A 22,121-nucleotide genomic window follows, 5' to 3' on the forward strand; every position below is an offset into this window, starting at 1 on the left:
GTTGCAGCCACTGTGTCAATCCATCTCATTGAGGGTCTTCCTCTTTTTCGCTGACCCTCTACTTTACCAAGCATGATGTCCTTCTCCAGGACTGATCCCTCCTGACAACATGTCCAAAGTATGTAAGAGGTAGTCTCGTCATCCTTGCTTTTAAGGAGCACTCTGGTTGTACTTTTTCCAAGACAGATTTGTTCGTTCTTTTGGCAGTCCATGGTATATTCAATATTCTTCGCCAGCACCGCAGTTTAAAGGCATCAATTCTTCTTTGGTCTTCCTTATTCATTGTCCAGTTTTTGCATGCATATGATGCGATTGAAGATATCATGGCTTGGGTCAGGCTCATCTTAGTCTTCAAGGTGACTTCTTTGCTTTTCAACAATTTAAAGAGGTCTTTTGCAGCTAATTTGCTCAAAGCAATGTGTCGTTTGATTTCTTAACTGCCGCTTTCATGGGAGTTGATTGTGGATCCAAGTAAAATGAAATCCTTGACAACTTCAGTGTTTTCTTCATTTACCATGATATTGCTTATTGGTCCAGTTGTGAGGATTTTTTTTTTCTTTATGTTGAGGTGTAATCCATACTGAAGGCTGTGGTCTTTGATCTTCATCAACAAGTGCTTCAAGTCCTCTTCACTTTCAGCAAGCAAGGTGGTGTCATATGCATAATGCAGGCTATTAATGAGTCTTCCTCCAATCCTGATGCCCCGTTCTTCTTCATATATTCCAGCTTCTCTGCTTATTTGCTCAGCATACAGATTGAATAAGTATGGCGAAAGGATACAACCCTGACACACACCTTTCTTGACTTTCACTGAGTTTCTGTTACTTTCACTGAGTTTCTGTTAATGGTGGTGGAATAATTTGGAACTGGGTAGTGGTGATGGTTGCACAACATGAAGAGCATAATCAGTGTCACTAGATTGTACATGCAAAAAATGTTGAATTGACAAACATTTTGTTTTATATATATATATATTTACAACAAGAAAACAATTTTTTAGAAAGGCACTTCAGTTGGAGGACAGTTTTAGCTGGATACCAGTTTCTGTGAGGGAATTAGCACAGCGGCTGTTTTCTGCTTTCTTTGGAAAAATAAATAAAATAAAATAACATCAGGAATATCTAAACATAGAAAATGCACAATAAGGCCCCCAACTCCAGGTGAGTATCACTGGCTGGGCAGCATCTGTGAAAAGGCCCAAGCAATCCCAGGCCGGGGGGCCATGCCTGCAGATGTGTCCTCCTGGTAGCAAAAACTATGATTCTCTGAAAAGGGAGTCTTTAAGAACCAAAGGGTAATTTTTAAATACTTTACAGGAAAAGGCCAATTAACCAGAAACAAGTAGCACAGATTTCTTAATTATCTGTATTATTCCTACTACTTACATTAGACTTGGGGGGGTGGAGAAGCTACATATAACAAGTAGTAGAAAACGATCATATAAAAATATCACAGCTGTCAAGCAGATCTGAGGATAGGTACACGTTCAGTGTCGTCTTCTGTAATTTCTTCATCCAGATTATTTTTACAGTGACTTCTGCTGCATTGGGAAAGGTCTTACCGGAACCAGCGTTCTTCTCAGCAAGTGAAGTTCTCTTCCGCCAGAAAAGCACCTTCCCTTCCCTTCTTTCTTTCCTTTCTTTCTCTCTAGGATTTACTTTGCAATTCTGTAAAATGGGGCTGTCTTAGTTTCCAAGAGCTGCTGTAAAAGAAATACCCCAAGTGGGTGGCTTTAAAGAACATAAATTTATTTTCTCACAGTTCAGGAAGCTAGAAGTCTGAATTCAGGGTGTCGGCTCTAGGGGAAGGCTCTGCATCAGCTCTGGGGAGAAGATCCTTGTCTCTTTCAGCTTTTGCTGGCAGTTTTGCTGGTTTCCTTCACAATCCTCATGTGACGTCTCTCTTCCCCCTCCTTTAAGTTTGCTCTTTTTGTAACTCAGAAGTGATTAAATTTAAGACACACTCTATACTGATTATGGCCTCATTAACATAACAAAGAAAATTCTATTCCCAAATGGGATTCCACCCACAGGTATAGGGAGTATGATTCCCACACATATTTGGGGGAGACACAATTCAATTCATAACAGGAGGTAATCTTCTTCATAGGATAGAGATATTAAGAAAATTAATATATATAAAGCTCTATGAATAATGCTTCGCTGTTGTGTGCCATCGAATTGATTTCAACCCATAGCAACCCCATATGACAGAGTAGAACTGCCCCAATAGGGTTTCCTAGGCTGTAATCTTTACTAGAGCAGACTGCCAGGTCTTTCTCCCTCAAAGCCACTGGGTGGGTTCAAAATGCCAACATATTGGTTAGCAATTGAGCCCTTAACCATTGCACCACCAGGGCTTCTTTGACTAATGTCTAGTAAATAGTAAGCACTCAGTATACACTACTTGTTATTGCTGTTGCTGCTGCTGCTGCTGCTGTTGTTATTGTTTTGCCCTCTGCGTCTGGGAGGGTAATGAATGAAACCTGTTTTCTCTCTTCCTCCCATCTGGCTTCTAACAGCTTTCAGAGGGTGTAGAGTCAGCACTAACGCCTCAATGCTGAGAACCAGAGAAATCAGGCCATCGAGGGAACGTGCAGCATCTGGGGCCGGGTGAGTGCATGGTGGGAATGGGGTCAACAGTGGGTCATGAAACGTAATCAGTAAAGACAAGAAGTTTAGGGTGAGGCTGCCAGGAACACCATGCGGCAGAAGCTCCTCTGTCTCACTCAGTGTGCCCAAAGAAGTAGGAATGGTCCTTCCTAAGGTTTATGGGATCCAACAACATTCGCTCTACATTTATTAAATAAATATATATGGTGCTAGGGATCGGGAATATAATGGTGAGCAAAATAAACAGCCTGGTTTGTAGCACTAACAGTCTATGTGGAAGACATATCTTAATCAAGGTATCACCCTGTGAGCAAATACTTATAGTCTGTGAAAAGCATTATGAAAGGAAAGAATAAGGGGATACCATAAGAAAGAACAGCAAATTACCCATTGCTGTTGAGTGGATTCCCACTCATAGCAACCCCATGTGTGTCAGAGTAGAACTGCACTCCATAGATTTTCAATGGTTGTAGTCTTAAGGAGGAGCCCTCGTGGAGCAATGGTTAAGCATTAGGATGCTAACCAAAAAGTTGGTGGTTCAAACTCACCAGCCACTCTGGGGGTAGAAAAGACCTGATGATCTGCTTCCAGAAAGATTACAGCCTAGGAAACTCTATGGGGCATTCTAATCTGTCCTATAGGGTCACTACAAGTTGGAATCGACTCAACAGCACACAACAACAACTCTTACGGAAGTAGGTAACCAGGCCTTTCTTCTGTGTCACTACTGGGTGGATTGGAACCACCAACCATTCAGTTAGTAGTTGAGTACAAACCGTTTGACCACCCAGCGACCTGAGCAGCAGATTAGCTAACATTTATTGATCATTTACTTACTACTTAAATAGTTTTCTATATGTATTAATTCATTTAATCCTTACAATAAACTTACAAGATAGATAGTACTATCATCCCCATTTTACAGATACACAGAGAGAGGTGAGGTAACCTTTGCAAAATTCATGTATCAAGTAAATGGCAGAGTTGAGATTGGAACCCAAGCAGGGTAACAGAGGCTGCATGCCAAGCTGCTACACTGAGTCTTGATAGCATGCTATAGCAGGAGAACTGTCTTAGTTAGCAAGGGTCAAAGGACAGGCCTGATGGAGCAGCTTCTTGGAACGAACTAGAGCCGAGGGCCAAAAGATGAGTTAAGAGTTACCTAGCACTATTAGCCAGGACTCTTTCTTGGTTGTAAGTAACAAAAGCTGACCTTGACTGATGAAGCATAAAAGAGATCAGGTTGGAGAGCTAGGATCCAGACTAAGCCTTCTGACCAGTCCCCCCAGGCACTACACAGAACTGGCAAGCTAAGAAACTACCTCAACAGCTAGTGACCCAGTGAGCACTAGACCCTACAGTTTGAGTTGCTGCCAAAACTCAACTTTCCTGCTACCACAACAGCCGTTAGCATCTTCGCTACTTCTGCACCAGAAACTGGACCTTACTGCCACTGTCACTCCCAAAACCTGGATGCCTTGGCTGTCAGATTCACCAGTACAATAGGTTCTGCATTCCTTGAGATGTTTGCTTTCTCATTAGATTCTCAAGTGGGTGAATCAGATTGGTGGAAACTAGCTTGCATGCCTGTGTCCTGGCTCCAAAGAAGTCTCCAAAGAGAATCTCCTTTTCTACCTTGGCTAGACAAAACTCCATAAATTCCTCAAATGTAGCAAGGGTGCTCAACAAGTTCTACCCACTGCCATCAAGTCAATTCTGACTCACAGCAACCTTATAGGACAGAGTTTTAAGTTAATAATAAATTAACAGAGTAGAACTGCGCCATACGATTTTCTAGGCTATAATCTTTTAAGGAGAAGATCTCCAGGTCTTTTCTCCCATGGAGTGACTGGTGGGTTTGAACCACCAACCTTTGGGTTAGCAGCTGAGCACTTAACCACTACACCATCAGGGCTCTCTTCAAGAAGTGCTAGGGACCCAGAAGATATGACAGATGTTCACTATACTGGATGAAGAAGGACAAAAGAACCCAAGGAACAAGAATAGCATGTCTGAAAGCCCAGACATGGGAAAGTTCACAGGACATTTAAGGAACTTAAAGAAGACGGTTCTAGTGGATCATAAAAAATTATAGGGAGAGAGCCACAAGGCAGTGGTTAAGACATTCAGTTCCTTATAAAAATTTTAAGAATTTTGATCTTTATTCCAATAACAACAAAAAGCCATTGAAGAATTTTAAGCAGGGGAGCAACTTTTGTTAATTTGCTTCTTTAAAAAGATTACTGTGACCTCTGTGGCGAATAGACTGGAGTGAAGCAAGAATGGAAGCTGCCAGAGCATTTAGGAGTCACTGCAGTGAAGCATGGGGGAAAGGAAAGGAGTTTGGTCAGGAAAGGCATAAGTGCCAATGAAGAGAAGCAGATGGATTCAACAGATATTTAAATAAAATCAACAGTATTTAACAATTGATTTAGATATGAACAGTGAAGGAGATAAGAATGCAGACTTAGCACGGTTTAATGGATAAGGTTGCTGATTCCTGAGATAGGGAATACTGGGCACAGACAAGTTTTGAAGGAGTGAGAAGGGAACATAATGAAACAAGCTTTGGTTATGATGAGGTTTAGGTGCCTTGTTTGACCTCCAAGTGGAGAGTTGAACAGGTGACTGGAGAATAAGAATGAGATAAAGAGCTCAGAGAAGAATCTGAGGAGAAGATGTAAATTTTGAGTCCTCATGTAGGGATGGTAACAGAAATTGTGGTTGTTGAATAGAATTTAGAGATTAAAAAAACAAGACTGTGGTGCAAGCTTTGCGGCATTCCAACATTTAAAGATAAACTGGAAAGGAAGCCTAAGACGGAGGCCAGAAATGCCCATATCCTTGAGTCAATATAACCACAGGTGATATTTCCTGTGGCTGTAATTTGACCAAAGCTACACAGCTAACAGGAACGAATCTGGGAATGAAGCCTAAGACTGTATGACTCAAAAGGTCATGATCTTTTCATCAGGATAACATGGAAAGATTGCAGATGTAAAACAGAAGGACCATGGGTGGCATGCAAGCCATGGGAAGCACATTGCCAAACCTGAAAAATAGCAAAAAGTGACTGGAGATGAGGGAGATACCTACCACATCAGGCCCCTAAGAGCAAGTATCTGGAGCTTGTAGTGTAGGGGAAAATCTCAAGGCTTCTTTACTCCTTCCATGATCCCCTTACTTCTCTCCAGAAAAACCTCAGTACCCAAACCAAGAAACTTGCCCCTTGTGAGAAAGAGTAGCACTCAATTTAAAGGACAGTAATTAGTCCAAGTTTTCCTGGATCACTATTTTTAAAGAGAATTGAGTCACGTACTTATAACCTTACATGGTAGTGCCCTCTCTTTTTGCATCCCAGAAGTCAAAATGGTAAGGTGGCACCAGTTCTCTTCCCTTTCAGCACAGTTGGCCAACTCTCATACTTTTTCTTTTTCCAACTTGACAACAGTCTTTCCTTACTAGGCCCAGATCAGACATAGACTTTTAAGGAGGAAAGAGGCGAGGAAGAGCAGGTATGAGGGGATGAAGGGGGTAACAAATTCACTATCTCCTATTTGTTACTCTGATTCCATTTCCTTGGTTGTGATCTGGTGTGGCTTTCATCTCAGTAGCAGGATAAGTTCATAGAGCCTTAAATGAATGAATTTAGGGGAAATTATAGGTTTTTCAGCCTGTTTTCTTCTGAGCTCTAGACTAATTTTAGCTCACCTCTAAACTAGCCAAAAAGATATGCCATGTGGTTCGGACTAGCTCACTAGATTTCTGATGGGAATTTTGGATAAAGACCAAACTAATAATAAAGTTTTACTTTGCTCTCTTTGTTTCCTACTGTATACATCTCCCTGGGGAGGGGGAGAGAGGCTTCAGCCAAGGCAAAATTTGAGTCATGGGTCCTTTGGTCAAATACTATATGTTGTTTGTTGTTAGTTGCTGCCGAGTTGGCTTTGACTCATGGCAACCCCGTGTACAACAGAAAAAAATGTTGCCTTGTCCTGCACCATCTTCATGATCATTGGTATGCTCAAGCCCATCATTGTGCCCACTGTGTATTTTGAGTGCCTTCCAACCTATGGGGCTTATCTTTCAGCACTATAACAGACAATATTCTGTTGTGAGCCCTAGAGTTTTCATTGGCTAATTTTCAAAAGTAGGTCATCAGGCCTTTCTTCCTAGTCTATCTTAATCTGGAAACTCTACTGAAACCAGTTTACCAAAGGTGATCGTATTTGAAATAACGATGGCATAGCTTCCAGAATCGTAGCAACTCACGGGCCACCACAGTAGGACAAACTGAGAAGTGCATGATGGCAAATACTATATGATGGCTCCAAAATTTTTATCTCCAGCTCTGACAGCTTCCTTACCTACAAAATCTACAGACTATCGCCTACTTGCCTTCTCTTGTTGGTCTAAATGACACTTAAAATTTAACATGTATAAAACATAACTTTAAATTTTTAACCCACCCTTCAAACCTGCTCCCACTCTAGTTTTTCAAATCCTAATAAATGGTACTGTCATCCACCCAATTCTTCACACTAAAAACCAAGGAGTCATACTTAGTTTTTTCTTTCCCATATCTTCTTCCATTGTCAGTCTGTTGCTGGTTCTACCTCCATCCACTTCCTTCTGTCCTTCTAGATTACTGAAATAGCCTTCTTACTGCTCTCTCTGTCACAACTCTTACACACAATGTAGCTAGAATGCGTAAATCTTTTAAAAGCCAATTCAGCTTATATTCTTCCCCTGTTTAACTCCCCTGCCCAATGGTTTCTGATTTTATTTAGAGTAAAATTTAAAATCTTTATATATCCTTTAAGACTCTACATAATAGGATCTTCTCCTTCCTCTCTTCTACTCACCTTGCTGCAGCCATGCTGGGCTTCTTTCTGTTCTTGGAGTGTGCTGAGATCTTGTCCAACCTGTGGCCTTTACACTAGCTATTCCCTCTGCCTGGGTCACTTCTTTAAGCCTTCACCTTGTGGTTCTTTCTTGACATTCAGGTCCCAGTTCAAATTAATTTCCTTAAGATATTGACCCTTATAGATATTGAAATAGCCCATCTCTACCAACCCAAGCTACCTAAGAATACCAACCAAAGATAGTAGCTGGTGCCCTGAATATCAGTATAGAGTCATATATTTCTATACTTAAGTGAAAGGCTAGGTTCTAGGTTCTATGACTCTAGAAATGGAAACACAGACACCATGGATGAATAACCAATGGCATAACTGAATGTGGGTGGCAAAAAAAAAAATGCATAGTTTTACTTCTAAAACTGACCTGGGATTTAGAATTGTAATTTGTAAAACTGTGTCCTGAAGAAATGAACTCATGTTCATACGTCCTTTTTAACTTCTTTCTTTCATTTCTTCCTTAAATTCACAACTACTTTACTCAGCATTTACTATATACAAGTTATTATTTTAATTATAGTGATTCCCATACAGGGAAGAAAAATATTCTGACATAAACTTTGCCCTCAAGTTTTAATCAGTCAAGTAGAGTAACATACATAGGAAATGTAATTAATTATTTGTTCAATGTCTGTCTTCTACCCTAGACTCTAAGCTCCATAAAGATGGGAAGCATGTGGATGTTGTATCCCCAAGTCTTAACACAGTGCGTGGTGTAGGATAGCTGCTTAATGGATATTGGTTAAATGATCATCTAGGTGCAAATAGATATAATACTCAACATGTCATCAGCAATATAAGAAAAAAGGCAGAAGGCAAAATTATTTTCTTGACCGAGATGACAAAATTCAACTCCAAGTTCACTTTTTCCAAATAAGCAGAAAGAAAGCTGGGACTCAACACTCTGTGAATCTTATCAATTCAGTGTTCATTTAGTATGCTAGGAAACTGAACATCTTTTTGTAATCAATTAACTTTTTATTTTTTCATGACTCCAGGACTAATCTCTTCTCAATTATTGGGATCCTTATACATACACAATACATGCTGAATAAATTATATTAAACCCAACCCACTGCCGTAGAGTCGATTCTGACTCATAGAGACCTTATAGGACAGCATAGAACTGCCCCATAGGATTTCCAAGGCTGTGAATCTTTTACAGAAGCAGACTGCCACATCTTTCTCCTGCAAAGCGGCTGGTGGGTTCAAACCACCAACCTTTAGACTAGCAGCTGAGTACTTTAACCACTGCGCCACCAGGGCTCCTAAATTACATTACATGCCCCTTAAAAAAGCCATTCTCAGAAGAGTCACGACCACCTGTTAACAACAAAGGGAGAGAAAGCAAGTATTATCATTATCCTTGCCACACTACCACCATAAAAGCATTCCAAATGCTGTGTACAGGGGCACTGTGATTGCCTAGAGTCAAGAAATATACGAAAGAGAGCATTAGAGAGTTGAGAAGAAAAAACAGTGACATGTCTTTAAAATGATACCGAGTAAGTTTCATATTGCTGGCACTGAGGCCAAGCCCAGGTGGGCACCCCTCACCCAGACTGCCTGTCCTGGCCTCGTGTACAAGTCTCACTAGTCTGCTTTTTAAGGACAAGGAAGGACATTGCTTGGAGATGTGGCCACAAGCTGTTCAGGGAAGAGACTTTGCTCAGCACATTTCAGCTACTGAGCAAGGCTGGGCTCATTTCAGAGACCCACATGAAATAAATAATCATGCAAAAGCAGATTCGCTCTGATAGGGCTCTGACAGCTGCATCAAGAGGTGGGTCGTTGCAAGCCCATCTTTCAACAATGAACTGACCCAAAGATCCCAGAAAGCTCCAGACAGGACCATATGGCCTGGAATGGAAACATATTTCAAACTCTGTTTATTATGCATCTCTTTTAAGGGTTCACTACTCTGTGATGAAGCATTGCACCTGCAAGGCTTTAATAAGCTTCCCAAGCAAGTACAATTATAAAATTGCAGGCACCTGAAGAACTTGTCTTTTTTACTTAGCCATGCGCTGCCCACCAATGACGGGTCTCATTCTTTTTAATTACTTGGGTTTGCAGTACTTTGTAAGCTGTAATCAATACTTATTCAGAAAATAAAACTTCTTATAGACCTCAGAGTGAGGGACAGGAAATCTCTCTCCTTCTAAACTTTGGGGACTCCAGCATCATCGCATACAGAATCCTCCAGTCCGTCTGAAAAGAAAAGAAGGAGTTCAATCAAGAAGCCCTGCAAAGGCAGGAGATCATTTGAAATGAGTTTAGACTGGAATTTATTCATCAGCAATAGCAGGAACTGAAGGAGTAGGGGGAGGTGGGGACTGAACAGCTTTCCTTCACAAGGGAGCCTTATGACTCCACACCTGGTCCAAATATCTGAGAAGCACAGTTTGTTCATTGTTCACACAATAAATATCCACAGAGCAGCTACTATGTGCCAGACTCTAGGCTAGCTGTGACGATTCAAAGAAAGATAACACGTAGTTTCTGCCCTCAGGAGTTGATAGTCTTCTAGGAAAGACAGACCTAAAAGGAACTTATTTTGAGAATGCAGAGGGATGAGGACTATAGAAGACAATGGAGGAACAAGGAGGGATGACTAGCTCTCCTGGTACTCAGGGACAGCTTTCCAGAGAAACATACATTTGAACCAAAACTTGAAAAATAAACAAGAGGTCACCGGCTACTCACAAAGTGAAAGGTAGGAGCCATGTTGGGGTTGGAACTGTGTTCATGTGTCAATTTCAGTGGCCCGAGGCCAACGGCAATGTGGCACAGTTGGGAAACATAAGAGTCAGAGTTTGAAGCCCTGAGTCCTAGTCCCATCTCTGCCTCTAATTTAGGCATGAATAAGATACGTGTGTCTGAGATTGCTCTTTGGATGGGCGGTCTTCACAGATCACTGGCAATAGAATCTAAGATTCTTCCTAAACTAAGAGTCTACTTGAAATGGGGGACCCTTTTTCCCATCCACCCACAAACAGTGCACAGTGGGACATCTTAAGATTTGGGGAATGGATTTTATATCAGATGGTTTAGCTTATTAATTATGCAGAATCACAGAGTGACTAAATCTTGCCTGCTAAGAGCTATCTTAATCCTCTTGAACACATGATCCAGCATCAAAAGAGTCTTTGCACTCTACCAGAGAAAGTTTATATCTTGGCCTTCTAAACGTAGAATGTAGGGCCAAGAGGGGAAAATGAAATGAATATTTTAACTATGAAATTTCTTGGTAAACCAGGGTCACATGTAAAAGAAGTAACAAACTTTTGATTCTTAAAGATACTAATGATGTCACCATAAATATGCAACAAGATGAGCTTCTTTGACTAGGGATTGTTATTTGACAAGTGCATTGAGGGAAAGAGAGAGAGAGAATCAGGTAGGGGAGAAACATTTACTTACTATGGGAAGCCCTGGTGGCCTAGTGGTTAAGAGCTTAGCTGTTAATGAAAAAGGTCAGCAGTTCGAATCTACCAGCTGCTCCTTGGAAACCCTATAGAGCAGTTCTACTCTGTCCTATAGGATCACTATGAGTTGGAATCAACTCAGTGACAATGGGTTTTGTTTTTGGGTCTTCTACTTACTACAATCAACAGCTTCTCTGAAGTGTTTTTATCTCCAGGCTCTCAGTAATGGTTCACAGGCTTGTAACCAGGGAACTATCCTTCAAGCCTTTGAGAGTCAAAGAGGGTAGCAGAGGATTACCAAAGATAGCATCTGATACTGCCCTCACACATAGAAACAAGAACAGATACTGTTTATTGTAGGTCTCTAGGTGACACAAACACTAGCTGCAAGGTTGGCAGTTCAATTTCCCCGAGCCAAACCATGGATGAAAAGTCCTGGAGATCTCCTTCCATAAAGATTAGAGACAAGAGAACCCTATGGAGCAGTGCTACTCTGTAACATATGGGGTCACCATGAGTTGGAATTGATTTGACAGCAACTAAGAAAAACATCATTGTTTACTGCTAAATTCATGTTTGCATTATATACATTTTTTTCACAACAACACTTAAGGTTTGGTGTTGTTATGTCCATTATATGGACAGAAAAAATGAAGTTCAGAGAAAGTAAATGTACTCAAGGTGACCAAGAAAAGAGAAGACAGGGAACGAATAGAAATCCCTTTACCTGACTCTGAAGTCCAAACTTTCCAAGACCCTGTCTTTTCCTTCTCCCAGTTACCGTTTATGAGCGTTAGCTGATAGAGAATAACCATGATTTTCTCCCTTTTACTTATGCTTTCAAAGACTGTTGATCACAGCAGTGTAGGTGACCATAGCAGATACAGTGTCACTAGAACTCTCAACAGGTGCCTTCCACTGAATATGTGGCTGATGGTGACATATACAACCAGCGTGTCTTTTCATCTGACCTTGCTGTCTCTCATAAATCAGTTATTCTTTTCTGGTTTTGAATACTAACAAGACAGAAATATTCCCGAGAAGAATCAGCAGAAGAAGGGAAAGAGTGGAGACTGTATATGGGAACTGAAAATGTTATATTTTACTGTGAACTGCAGAAAAGAGAAAACCATCAGATGATAGGAGAAGGGGGTCAACATATTTTTGCTTTTCTCTAGCTCAAGCTGGACCTTTCCAAGTCTTTAAACTCTATTACTTTTCTTGATAGATACTGTGTTTGGATTTTAATGTATCCACTCTTTTATAAGCTACTTCATTGGGGTCAAGAAAACCTACAGGACACCTCTTCCACTCACCTTTCATTGACCACCCCCAAGAGAAACTCTCCTGAGTGAAAGGATAGGGTAAACTTGCTCGCATTTTGGAGCTAATGAGATAGTAGTGATTCATATTTACTGCATGTTTGCTGAGCACTATTTCTTTGCCAAGCACTATTTTAAGACTTTTATATGCATATCTCCTTTGCTCTTTTCAACAATCCTATGAGGTAGATACTGTAATTATTCACAATTTACAACATGAGGAACCTGAGGCACAGGGAGCCTGTCAAATCTTCCCAAGGTCATGCATTTGGTAATAAATCTCAAGCATGGACTCCTCTGTAAGCTTCTTGCAGAGCAGAGGGGTTAGCAACTTGAAGATGCTTCTTGAAGGACAACTACGTCATCTTATTTTCATGAAATATAATATTCATTCTTCCACTCAGTCAATGTGTATTGCTCATGTTCCAAGCCACTGGGAATTCACAAACAAGTGCGATCAGATCCCAGTCTTCAAGGGTTCCTCTGTCTTATAAGGAAGAGAGATATGTAAGAGAGCAGCTATGAGACAATGCAATCAGGGCAAACTCTGGGTGCCATGGGGGTACGGAGGAGGAACTCCTAACTCAGTGAGGGTGTTGGGGGAATGAGATGTCAGAGAAGGCTTCTTTAGAGTAGGTGATGCTAAAGAAATCTTGAAAGACAGGCAGGAGATGAATCAGGAGGAAGAGGTCAGAAAAGGCAAGAAAGAGACAAAGGATCATTCTGGAAACCACATCTATTTTGGCATAGCACAAGGCATCAATAATGGCAATAGGGCAAGAGTGACCCTGGGATAATGTGTAAAAACCGTGTCATGGAAGGCCTTGCTTGCCGTGCTAAGAAATTGGAATTTTATGCTGCAGGCAATGAGAAATCTCCAGGGAGTTTTAAGTGGGAGAATAAGAAAATTAAATTTGCACTTCAGAACATTCTTTCAGTAGACAGGAGAATGGAGGCTGGGAGGCCAGCTAGGAGGCTGCTAAAGCTTTATATTAAGGATGATTTGGGGACAAGAAGGAAGAGGCCAAAAATTAGAGATATTAAGAAAATAGAATCAAATTTTAAGGGCTAACTAATTGGGTGGAATGGTTTGAGTCCCAAGTTTTTGGCTTTGTCCACTGGGTTGATAGAGAAAGAAAATTCAATAGAAGGATCAGGTTTGGGGAATTAATGAGGATAATGAACATGAAACTTTAAGGTTTACAAATAACATTGACAGATACAGTCTCATTCTTCCTCTAAACAACTCTGTGAGGTTGGTATTATCCTCATCTCAGATGAGAACACTGAGCAGACCCATTAAATGACACCCAAGCTCTCAAAAGCAGTAGAGGAAAGAACCATAACTTGAACCCTTTCCAAATCCCATTTATTTTCCACTCCATAATCTGGTACAAGTAATAATATTATCAAATAAAAATAAAGATATGTTCCCAAGGAGTGGCTGGTGGATTCAAACTGCCAATCTTTTGGTTAGCAGATAAACTCTTAACCACTACGCCACAAGGGTTCCAATAATATGTTAACTGTATACTGTGCCCCAGCCATTCTTCTAAGTATTTTATAAACTCATTTAGCTCTCAAAACAACCCTTGGCTTTAATCTTTAGTGTTATGGATTAAATTATGTCCCCCAAAAATATGTGTTGAATTCCTGACCCCTGGTGGCACAGTGCTTAAGAGCTCATCTGCTAATCAAAAGGTCAGCAGTTCAAATATACCAGCCCCTCCTTGGAAACCCTATGGGACAGTTCTACTCTGTTCTATAGGGTTGCTATGGGTCGGAATCAACTTGATGGCAATGGGCTTTTTTGGTACCTGTGTATGTAATCCTGTTTGGAGATAAGGTTTTTCTTTTGTTATGTTAATGAGGTCACACCAGTAAAGGGTGGATCCTAAACCTAATCACTTCTAAATTACAAAAAGAGCAGATTAGACACAGAGACAGGCACACCCACAGGGGAAAACAGGCACCATGTGAGGATTGTCTACCAGCCAAGGGATTGAGAAACACCCAGGACTACTGACAGAAAGGTATTGATACAACTGAGAACCTGATTTGGATTTTAAGCCTCCAGAACTGTGAAAAACTAAATTTCAGTTCTTTAAAGCCACCCACTTGTGGTATTTCTGTTGCAGCAGCACTGGGTGACTAAAACACCAAAATCCAAACTGAATCAGTGGCGTCAAGTCAGTTTCGACTCATGGTGACCCCATACATGCAGAATAGAACTGTACTCCACAGGATTTGCAAGGCTGTGACCTTTAGGAAGCAGATTGCCAGACCTTTCTTCCAAGACACCTCTGGGTGAGTTTGAATCACCAACGTATCAGTTAGTAGTTGAGCACTTAACCAGTTGTGCCACCCAGGGGTTTCTGGTAGCTAAGACAGGTAGGTATTATTGCTATCCCCATTTAATAGTTGAAGCAAGTGGAGCGCAGAGAGGTGTCTATCTTATAGAATATAAGCTCTCTTGTTGTTGTTGCCGTCGAGTTTACTCCGACTCATAACAACCCTATAGGACAGAGTAAAACTGCACCATAGAGTTTTCAAGGAGCACCTGGTGGATTCGAACTGCCAACCTTTTGATTAGCAGCTAAGCTCTTAACCACTGCGCCACCAGAGTTTCCTTGTTGCTGTTAGGTGCCATCAAGTCAGTTTTCAACTCATAGAGAACCCACGTGACAGAGTAGAACTGTGCCATAGGGTTTTTTTGGCTGTGATCTTTACGGAAGCAGATCACCATGTGTTTGTCCCACAGAGCTGCTGGTTGGGTTCAAACTGCCAACCTTTCGGTTAGCAACTGAGCCCTTAACCATTGCGCCACCAGGATGCCTTAAGCTCTCTCTTACATGTTGCCATTTCCCTTATGAGAAAGATCTAGGGCCATGAAAAACAGACCACACGGTGGTAGTTCTCAGTGACTTGACCCACCTTTGAACGATATTTCAGAGTCTGTGGTTGTTGTTATGCACTGTCTAGTCAGTTCTGACTCCTAGCGACCCTACTGGACAGAGTAGAACTGCCCTATAGGGTTTCCTAGGATGAAATCTTTACAGGAGCAGATCATCAGTTTTTTCTCCCATGGAGTGGCTGGTGGGTTCAAACTGCCAAACTTTCGGTTAGCAGCCGGGCGCTTTAACCATTGCACTACCAGGGCTCCTTGGAGTCTAGGGACTAGGTAAAAACCCATACACAGGCCCCACTTGTTTCAGCCATATATGAAAGGTAAGAACTATTTGCTCCTATGTGTCCCCAATACATGATTATTCTGGAGGACATCCAGGACCTCCTTGCTGGGCTCCTCATGGTACTTTCTGAGAGCTCGAGCCAGGCTCTGTTCATCAAGTGTGAGTTTTAAGTAGGGAATCATTCTCCAGCAGCGTTAGTGTGCGAGCTTGCTATCCTGGAGCAGGATAAACAACAGCAGGCTTGACAGCCCAGTGTGTCAGGTTGTGGAAACAGCCCTCTGGAGGACACTACTCACCCCAAGTCCATTAACCAATTATTTAGAGCCTGTTTAGTAAATGAGCTCTTTCTGTGTACTAATTGGAGCCCTGTAAAAGTAAGCTTGCAGTGAGAAGCTAGCTCTCTGTGGCTGGATTTCTCTTGCTGGTAAACCTCAGGATCAGTCAGACTAGAGAGGCAGGATAGCATCATGGTGCAGACCACAAGCTCTAAGCTTGGGCTGTCTAGATTCAAGTCCCAGCTCTGCTACTTACCAGCTGTGTGGCCTTAGTTATTCTGGCCTCGGTTTTGATGTCTATGAAATGGGTATAATAGAACCTATTTCATAGGATTATTTTGGGTCTCAGGTGAGTTAATACACTTAGAACTGTGCCTGGTGCATTGAAACAATTCAATAAATGTTAGCTAGTATTATTTACTGCCCTTGCTTATTTATGTAGAACAATCCATCTTATTCCAAAAAATGTGATTTTTTAAAAAAAGTGAGAGGGGAGTAAATTTACTCAGGTTTGATAAAGGTGTTTATTTTTCTTGGATATCAAGTGCTAAAACACACTGCTCTTCGCAGATTTCCTCTTTGATACAAAACATTTGTCTGAGTTTTTGCAGTTACGATATCGGTATCTAACCTGATTACAGAAGAAATGAACACGTTTTCTCAGCTGAGCTCCTTCAAAAGTTTGCTGCAAGAACACAGTGAGAGAGGCTATGAGCTCTCTGAGGGCAGGAACTGCGTCCTACCCAAATTTAGCACCAAGGGTATCACATAAAAGAAGACTTGGTGGTGCAGTGGTTAACGCTTGACTGTTAACCAAAAGATTGGTGATTTGAAGCCACCAGCCACTCCATGGAAGAAAGATGTGGCAATCTGCTTCTGTAAAGATTACAGCCTTGGAAACCCTATGGTACAGTTCTACTCTGTCCTACAGGGTCACTAAGTGTCAGAATCGACTACACAGCAACAGATACATCACATAAAGCATGTTTACACTCAATGGCTATCACTCAAGCAAGAGTTTCACAATGAATGAATGGATGGATGGAAATAATAGATTTCAAAACGCTTTGACTATTAACAATTAAAATGAAACTGTAGAAGATCTTTACTAGTATTACCAGAATGAGAACTGGATTTACTTCATTTCCCTGGAGGGAAATGAAAGGGGTCTTTGAGATTTCACAGAGGTAATATTTTGGCTAGGAAGTGACTGAGCAGGTTCAAGTTGACATCTACTTTCTGATGAACAAGGAGACTTTTGAGGGAAAGGGAGGTAGTTCAACATACGCAGTTATTTGCATTATCTGCCCCTGGGTGGTGCGAATGGTTAATGTGCTCATCTACTAACCTAAAGGTTGGCAGTTCAAATCTACCCAGAGGCTCCTCGGAAGAAGGGACTGGTGATCTACTTCTGAAAAACCAGCCGTTGAAAACCCTATGGAGCACAGATCTCCTCTGACACACACAGTGTCATCATGCGTTAGAACTGACTCGATGGCAACTGGTTTTAAACTTTAAAAAGGGAACCTCCATACTAAAGCAAAGCTTGACTTTGTTGCATGAGAAACTGATACTCTCCTCATTTTTATTGCAATAATTTATATGGATATGTTAATTAAACCCAGGTCCTGGAAAAGAGTTTTGTTTGTGTAAAGACACTTTTGTGTTTACCTTAACTCTTTATTTTCTATTCACTTTCCTTACAGGTGTTTCAACTTAAGTTGCCAGATCATACAGTAAAAAATAGAATAAATTTCCATAAGAAAAATTAAATGTGAAATGTTTGTCATGTACCTACCACCACCTCAAGCTGCAGATTGTGTAGGAAATATATGGGGACTGAACTAATCCTTTCTGAAATGCAGAAGCCACAGAAATGTAGAAAACATACAGCATCGTAGAATCTGCTATCCACACCAGCCAGAAAGAGCAAACGTTGAAACATGTGACATCTGATCACCTCTCTCCTCTGCCTAAATTATTTCAATGGCTCCACATTGCTTTACATCTTGAGATTCCAAAATCCTCGACAAGATCTTTCAGGATCTGGTCTCAACCTACCTCAGGCTGGTGACACTCTTCCCTCCGACTCCATGATGGAGTTACCTGGATCATGCTTCTTTCTACCACAGGCCTTTGAGTATGTTGTTCTCCTACCTAGAATGCTTTCCAAGCCTTCCACCTCCCACCACCCCCTTCCCTGCCCTCTGCCTGGTAATTGTTACAGATCCTTCATGACTCCTAGCATCTTTCTTGAGGAAGCCTTCCCTAAAACATGTCCCCATGCACATATATTTACCCACGGCATCAGGTCAATTATATATTTTCAGAGTATCCTATAGTTTTCTTCCATGGCACCTATAAAGCCCTTTAAAAAAAAGATGTGATAATTACTGTCTCCAATTTTCATAAATTCCATAAGAGCAGGAGCTAAGTTATTTAGCTCATTATTGATTGCATCCCAACACCTACAACAGTGGCTGTCACAGAGGCAGCATGGTGCAGTGGTGGTATGCATGAGCTCTGGAGCAAGACCGTCCTGTTTTAACGCTGGTTTGCTACTTGCTGACTGTGAGACCTTGAGCAATATACTTAGTTGCTCTGTGCCTCAGTTTCTACACTCTAAAATGAGGGTGACAGAACGTAACTAGTACCCTGGCTTGTTGAGAGTATTAAAAGCATTTATTTGTGTAAAGTGCTTAGAGTAGTACCTGACACATAGTAAACTCAATAAATATTAGCTTCTACTATGTGAGTAATTTGATAAACACTTGGCAAATGAAGTAGCTGAGAAGAAAGCTCTGTCCATTAGGGATCATAGCCATTTATACAACTAGACAAGAGATACACAACATGAACCCTAATCCAAGTGGGATGCAAATCTAATTCTGACAGATGTGGCTGATAATGAGGGTTTAGGCAAACCAGAACTTGAGTCCAGCAAAGTTGCTAAAGTGGATGGGGTCAGAAAGATGTTTAGATGCAAGATTTCAAGTGGCAAAAAAGACAGAGGTAGGTAACTGTTTTGGTGGTCAGAAGACTCAAGATGAGCTCTCTTTCTAAAGCCCAGAGTCCTTCCATAGTCTGGATGGTCCTGGACTCACAGATGTCATTCATTCATTCATTTAGTCAACAAATACTTATGGCATGCCTACTATGTGATAGGAAGTGCTCCATATGCCAACGTTCCAGGATTGGATCAGGCCAAGTCTCTGCTCTCAAAGAGTTTACATTCTAATGAGGGAGACAGACATTTTTAAAATGCAACCAAATTAAAAAACAAATAAGTTCTGATAGTGATAAATATTATAAAGAAAACAAAATAAGATGAGGAGATAGTGGGAGAGAAGATATCTCAGAAGAGGAAACATTTGAGCTGAAACTGGAATGATGTGAAAAAGCTAGCCAAAAGGAGATACTAGTAGTTAATATTTACTGAATGGTCACATGCATCAGGCACTGGTCCAAGTGCTTCACTTGTCTATCAGTCAGGGCCCCAGTAGGAAACAGATGGTGTACTCACAATGGGTAATTTGATGAGAGTTTAATAAAAAGACTGTAGACAAAGGTCTGGAGAAGGTATAGGGAAACCACAGGGGATAGTGCAGGCCTGAAGAGATAGAAAGGGGATGTTTTTGGAACCTATAGATAGACACCACCACTCATCTGTCACTCATCTGTGGTGGCTTGCACATCGCTGTGAGGATGGAAGCTATGTCATCGATATTTAAATACCAGCAGTGTCACCCATGGTGGACAGGTTTCAGCTGAACTTCCAGACGAAGAAAGACTAGGAAGAAGGACCTGGTGATCTACTTCTAAAAATTTGGCCAGTGAAAACCTTATGAATAACATCAGAACATTGTCTGATATAGTGCTGGAAGACAAGCCCCTTAGGTTGGAAAGTACTCAAAATATGACTAGGGAAGAGCTGCCTTCTCAAAGTAGAGTTGACCTTAATGATGTAGATGGAGTCAAGCTTTCGAGACCTTCATTTGCTGATGTGGCATGACTCAAAATCAGAAGAAACAGCTGCAAATATCCATTAAAAATTGGAAAGTGAAATGTACGACGTATGAATCTAGGAAAACTGGAAGTTGTCAAAAATGAAGTGGAACACATAAAGATCGATATTTGAGGCATTAGTGAGCTGAAATGGACTGGTATTGGCCATTTTGAATCGGATAATCGTATGGTCTACTATGCCGGAATGACAGATTGAAGAGGAATGGCATCACATTCATCTTCAAAAAGAGCATTTGGAAATCTAGCCTGAAGTATGACATTCTGTCAGTGATAGGATAATATTCACATATCTACAAGGAAGACCAATTATTACGACTATAATTGAAATTTACACACCAACCACTAATGTCACAGATAAAGAAATTGAAGATTTTTACCAACTTCTGCCGTCTGAAATTGATCAAATATGCAAACAAGATGCATTGACAATTACTGGTGATTGGAATGCAACAGTTGGAAACAAAGAAGAAGGATCAGTAGTTGGAAAACGCGACCTTGGTAATAGAAACGACACTGGGGATTGCATGATAGAATTTTGTCTTATTCATCGCAAATACCTTTTTTTTTTTAACAACGTAACAATGTAAAATGCAACTATACTGGGTGTGATATACTAGATGGAATACATAGGAATCAAATCAACTACATCTGTGGAAAGAGACAATGGAAAAGCTCAATATTATCAGTCAGAATAAGGACAGGGGCTGACTATGGAACAGATCATCAACTGCTGATACAAAAGTTCAAGTTGAAGTAGAAAAAAAAACTAAAACAAGTCCACAAGAGCCAAAGTACGACCTGGAGTATACCCCACCTGAATTTAGAGACCATCTCAAGAACAGATTTGACAAATTGAACACTAATAACCAAGACCAGTAGAGTTGTGTGATGACATCAAGGACATCATACATGACGAAAGCAAAAGGTCATTAAAAAGACAGAAAAAAAGAAAAGACCAAAATGGATGTCAGAAAAGACTCTGAAACTTGCTCATGCATGTAGAGTAGTTAAAGAGAAAGGAAGAAATGATGAGGTAAAAAAGCTGAAAGGAAGATTTCAAAGGGTGGCTCAAGAAGACAAAGTAAATATTATAATGAAATGTACAAACACCAAAAGGAAAGAACACACTCAGCATATCTCAAGCTGAAAAACTGAAGAAAAAAATTCAAGCCTGTAGTTGCAATGTTGAGTGATTCTATGTGCAAAATATTGAATGATGCAGGAAATATCCAAAGAAAATGGAAGGAATACACAGAGTCATTTTACCAAAATAGAATTTGTCTATGTTCAAACATTTCAGGAGATTGCATATGGTCAAGAACTGATGATTGTAAAAGAAGAAGTCCAAGCTGCACTGAAGGCATTGGCAAAAAAATAACGCTCCAGGAATTGATGGAATACCAATTGGGATGTTTCAACAAATGGATGCAATGCTGGAAGTGCTCACTCAGCTATGACAAGAAATTTGGAAGACAGCTACCTGGCGAACTGACTGGAAGACATCCATTATTGTGCCCATTCCAAAGAAAGGTGATCCAACAGATTGTGGAAATTATCAAACAATATCATTGATATCACACGCAAGTAATATCTTGCTGAAGATAATTCAAAAACGGTTGAGGCACTACATCGACAGGGAACTTCCGTAAGAGGACATGGAATGAGGGATATCATTCCTAATGTCAGGTTGGTCTTCACTGAATGCAGAGAATACCAAAAAGATGTTTACCTGTGTTTTATCAACTATGTAAAGGCATTCGACTGTGTTCGTAACAAATTATGGGTAACAATCAGAAGAATGGGAATTCCAGAATACTTAATAGTGCTCATGCAGAACTGTCCATAGACCAAGAGGCAGACATTTGAACACAACAAAGGAATACTCTGGTTTAAACAAGTGGTTTAAAATCAGGAAAGGTGTGCGTTAGGGTTGTATCCTTTCACCATAATTATTCATTCTGTATGCTGAGCAAATAATCTGAGAACGCTGGACTATATGAAGAAAAATGCAGCATCAGAATTGGAGAAAGACTCATTAACAGCCTGTTATATGCAGATGACACAACCTTGCTTGCTGAAAGAGAAGAGGACTTGAATCACTTACTGATGAAGATCAAAGACTACAGCCATCAGTATGGATTACACCTTAACATAAAGAAAACAAAATTCTCACAACTGGACCAATAAGCAACATCATGATAAACTGAGAAAACACTGAATTGTCAAGAATTTCATTCTACTTGGATCCACAATCAATGCCCATGGAAATAGCAGTCAGGAAATCAAACAATGTATTACATTGGGCAAATCTGCTGAGGCCTAAGGTGCACCTGACCCAAGCCGTGGTA

Source organism: Trichechus manatus, unplaced genomic scaffold, assembly GCF_000243295.1.
Source record: "Trichechus manatus latirostris isolate Lorelei unplaced genomic scaffold, TriManLat1.0 scaffold00034, whole genome shotgun sequence".
In the NCBI taxonomy this organism is placed as follows: domain Eukaryota; kingdom Metazoa; phylum Chordata; class Mammalia; order Sirenia; family Trichechidae; genus Trichechus; species Trichechus manatus.